The following is a 5,382-nucleotide window of genomic DNA, read 5'->3' as shown; positions in this document are numbered from 1 at the left end:
TCACCACTGTGATCTTTGTCCCCACTAACTGTGGTGAACGTTCTTAAGTCATTAAATCACCTTAGTACGAATAAAAAAATTGTGGAAGAATAAAGCGTCATTAACTTTAATTAATGTGGTCATAGTACCTTGTGTGAATACAACATTAATAAAAAAAAGATGAAGAAAATGTAAAAATGCTTGAAAAATTTTCAACAATTTCGAAATACTGATAATAATGAATATATGTATTTATAAATATATATAACAGTTGCTGCTAAAAAATTTTGTTTGCAAGTTTAAAAAAAAAAAAATAAAATGACATAAAAAAAAAAAATTGTGAATTATTTACATAATTTATTAATCGATGTAGTTTTTAACTAAGCCAAATTAATTTATAATCAGTAAATACATATTTACGTTAAAAATAAGTTATTAACCGCACTATAAGTAGAAGAAACAGACTTTTTTTATGTCGGGATTGCTCTTAGCAAAGCGGGTAAGGTACTCGACTCGTGTTAATAAGATCGGGGGGTTCAAATCGCGAGGAAAGTGTTTTTTTTAGGTGTTTTAGGTGAATTAGTCAAAGAATTAGAGACTATGAAATAATTAGAAAAAATGATGAAAATATAAAATGTATGGTGCTGTATGTTACGGAGGAGAAAGGATTGGCGCAAGACATAGTGGCGTGGTGTGGAGAGGTGTAGAGGGTACTACTGGTATAGCATGATGACATGGCGCGGCGTAGAGGGAAGTGGCGGAATGGGGTAAGGGGAAAGATAAAATGATAAATATCAGCAGGTTAGTCTACCTCCCCCCCCAGGGGAATAGTCGGATGTAAGAAAAATAGATTGTTCACAGTGAGGGAGGTGCTTCTAGTACTTGCATGGACCGTTTGTGACTTATTAAGACTACAAGTTTGGAATAATCTGCTTATGTAGATGAATAAAATGTAACTAAGGTAACGTTTCGTTTTTTAGTCAAAATTTTTATTACAAAATTTTTCGGGTATAAATTGAACTTTTTAAATCAGGCGTCTGGCCATTCTTTGTTCATTGTAGACCGATTTAGCAGGACCAGCAAAAACCAGATCGTAATGAAGGGATAATAAATTGGGTTATTTTTACAGTGTAAATTATGAGATAAACTAATTATTAACTACAAATTCAGAATTACTTAATGCGCTGTAACAGCAGAATTTTTTTTAGCAAGAACGTTTTTTAAGATAGTTGAATATCTAATGTATTTTAAGTAATTTTTTTGTTGTTGCGGACATGGTGAAGAAATTTTTCTGTTGAGTAACATTTACCATATAATTACAAAGTCAGTGCCACAACGGTACTATTTCCCCTTACATCCCCTTTTCCCTCTCTACGTCTGCTAGTCTGATTTATTCTTGTACTACTCATAAAGGATAGTCAATACCAGTTACGATTGTAGTTAACAGTTACAAATTATATCGCTTATTTAATGTACTCATGCTATATTAATTGCACACGTAAAGAATCAAGACCCTTCCAATGATGTTATAGCCATTTTGGCTCTACACTTTTATTACGTCATGAAGTTAAATTACGAAACTAAGTTTTAAAAAATTAATATATTCCCAAAAGTAACGTGTAGTGGATTAATATTATACATTAGATCAGTTTGTTACGATTTTTTCTTTTTCAAACGTTATGACGAAAAAAAAAATCTTTTCGTCGAAACCTTACCACACGTACAAACACATGTTATTATTATGTACTTTCTATCATACTGCCTCTCACGTACAAACACATGAGTGATATTCAATGGAAAAACACTAAAAAATTGTAATTGTAATACCAAAACAATATAGTATCTGAATAAAAGTTAAATTAAAACGTATTATTTAAATACACCCACACTTTACATTAAATGAATATTGAAATTTTACGTTAAAAATCAATCCGAAGCAAATTAAGTATCTTTCATATTTTACGACACTTACTAAATTACCCACTGAAAGTTAGTTTCCATGTGTGTTACAAATAAATTGTTTGCACGAAAAAGAAATAAATATATACATTACTTTTAACGACTTAAAATTCATTAAACATTGCAGTAGAGACTAAGTAATCAAACATTACCTTTTCGGGCCACAGCAGCAAGCACGTTATGTAGACTTCGAATTTTTGGCAGTTTCTAGGAAAAAAATTACAGGTACGTTACGTTTTATAATTTTAAGATAGAATCAACAACTGTATTGTTGATTTTTTATGTGAAGTAATATTCATTACAGCATAAATTATGCATCTGCTAATTATAATTTTGCTAACATGCATCGTAATTAACGATTCTACACACAGTTTTTATAATATTGAGTATTTACCTATTTACATTTTTCAATTATTAGCCCTCTGACGTTTGTTAACGTTTTTTTTTTTTCCGTGGTTTGTTCATTTCCTACAAGCATTAATACGAAGTAACGTTTATTTGTAGAGTATGAAATTAAAAACAAATCAAGCAAAGATGTATTACCTTCAGCTCGTATCTTATTTAATGGTGAACATATTTTTGGGTTAGGTACGACCAATTTATTGCTTAAAATCTTTGGTCCACTTCCTATAACATTATATTTGTATATACTATAACAGTCACTGATCATAATACAACGTATTACATTAAAGGTATTCAGTATATCCATGGAGCTCTACCTTACCGACTAAGTAATTTGGGTTAAGTTTCAGTACTAATTAATCATACATTTACTTTTATGTAAATCAACGAGAAGGGACACACAGCTTATAATCCAATTAACATGCACTAATGATTTTTACAGTATCTGTAAAAATTTCAGTTTACTTGGTGCGCTACTTGTCATAAAAAATGATTATCCGATTCAGTGTTGGAGTTGAAGATTTTTTCGAGAACACGAAAAATCGTTTTTCCCTTTGTACTCTTTACCGATTACAATATACTTTGGCTTGATTGATGAATTTAAATATTTGCTGCGTGTCCCTTCTCGTTGTTTTACATAAAAGTCAATGTATAATCAATTAGCAATTAAATTTGACTCAAATTAGTTAGTCGGTAAGATAGATCTCTATGGATATACTTAATACCCTCAAATACTATTTTATATACTTACTTTGGTTGACGTTTGGCTTTGGCTAATCATAGACATAGACTCATCAGTTCCCATTCCTGAATCTTCACAATTTCTTCCTTGAATGGTCTCCAGCCGAGCATCCCATTCCTCGTCAATGTCTGTTATTTGAAAAGCATCCATATCTTCGTTATTATCGTCGGCTCTGTTTTCCTGAGCAAGTTGCTCTTCCGCCAACCTTTTTTTCTCTCGTCTTTTCTGCTGCCTTGTCACTGCCTTTGACATCTTGTCCTCCATCATGGTAACCATTATATCTGTATTAAAATCTGGATCAGCTAATTTAAAAATAAACCATAAAAATTTCACGAATTTATTGCAAAATGCTTTCATTAAGGTATTTGATTCCCAGTATATATGTGTACATACAAAACTGTATAATCCTTCATTTAAAAAGTATATAATCATTGCAAAATTAATGTGTGACACTATCAGATATACCAGCTGCATTGTACATTTTTAAACAATTTTTCTACCTATTGTCCCAACAATATATCGTGTCCTTGAAAAAAAAAAAAAAAGGAACGGTATTAGTATCTTACAAATATAAAGTTTTTCCAATTTCAACGAATAAAAGCTGGAATACTTCTTTAACGAAATTTTTCCTATAAAAACAAAGACTCCCTTTTTTTTATTTAATTTGGATCAAAATTGTATACTTTCAGATGAAAATTCCTTGAAAAATATCCATTCGCTCTGTGTGCAGTCATCTAAAACAGCGCCCCCTAAATGGCAAGAAAAGGCGATGCTGGAAAACACGAATACAAAGCCTCTTATGCGCTGCAAGCTTTGATAATTGCTTTTTGTACTCTTAATGCATTTTTTAAACTTAAAGTATTGATTTTCAGTGTTAAGAATTTCTATTATTGTTTGTTTGTATGTAACGTTGTTATCTGTTAAAAAAAATCTTGACACTGAAAATCGATATTTTAAGTATCAAAAATGCATTAAAACCAAAAAAAAAAAAAAAAAACAACAACAACGTTTGCAGCCCATAACAAGCTATGTCATCGTGTTATCCAACATCACCTCTTGGTGCTGTTTCAGATTAGTGCACACAGAGAATTATAAATTTCTTACATCATACAGTATTGCACATAGATATTATAATAGTCATATGGTATTTGACAGAAACAGACAAATTTTCCATATCTACTTCTATATATTGGGAAACAACAACCTTAAATCATTATTTCATATTTCACTTACGTCCACGTACTTCTGGCCATAGCTGTTCTTTTTCTGCCTGAGAGACATCGCCAATTGTAAGTGGTACGTTTGTGGCAGAATCACGTTCGATTATTTCTTTGATGTTTCCTTTTAGTAAAGACACAGCATTAGTAAAACGCTCATTCGTTATATTTCCTTCTTGTAGAAGCCTCCATTCTAACAAATAAAACAGTTATACGTACATATATGCATTTGTGGGTTATTCCGCATCAAGTAACTGGGGTTCAACTCTATTTTTCATCGATATGCGAGTGGTACTCGTGAGTTTTAAAAGACAAATTATCTTTTCTAGGCACTGTTTTTTAAAGGGGTTAGAGCGAAAAACAAATTTATTACGAAAGTCTTTAAAAAAATTTAATGTGTTTGTTTTTAATATGTTAACAACATATTAGGATTTCAGGAATCGTAGCATCACAGTTTTTGAAAAAAAAATTGCAAACTTAGGATCTTGTACACAGGCTCTTATGTGAACGTCGTCGTGATATTTACATTTTTACCAATAATTTGAAAGATATTTTTACAAATCTTTTAAAAAACTAGTATTGTATATAGAAAACACGAAGCTTGATTGTCGATTTTCCACCGATGTCAGTTACGTTACTGTAGGGAGCTTTAGACTGATTATAAGTAAAATAATGTAATCATTGAGTAATCCCAATTAAGCTTCGCTCAAGCTTAATCAAAGGTTTATGCCCTTGAAAGCCGCCATGAAAACTATTTAATATTACAAAAAATAAACTTAAAACATTATACTGCTTCATACACTTATACAACAGTTATGAACGATTAAAAATAAGTACCATACAGGTAACTATAGACTGTTTGTTGGTAGCAATGACACTATTCCATAACATCAGTAGGTTTTCAGAAACATTTCAAAAAAAAGTATGCAATTTACTTTAATTACGAGAATATGATCAAAAATAAATAACTCGAAAACCATGTTATCTGCGTTGATAATATTATTTATGTAATTGCGTTAAATAAGTTCAAGTAATTTCTAATTTTCTTATCGCTAAAGTGGCAAAATTCGTTTTACTGCTTGT

The sequence above is a fragment of the Copidosoma floridanum genome, unplaced genomic scaffold, assembly GCF_036245765.1.
Source record: "Copidosoma floridanum isolate Cflo_tuat_1 unplaced genomic scaffold, Cflo_Japanese_pri ptg000017l, whole genome shotgun sequence".
In the NCBI taxonomy this organism is placed as follows: Eukaryota; Metazoa; Arthropoda; class Insecta; order Hymenoptera; family Encyrtidae; genus Copidosoma; species Copidosoma floridanum.
This window is presented reverse-complemented; position numbering follows the sequence as displayed.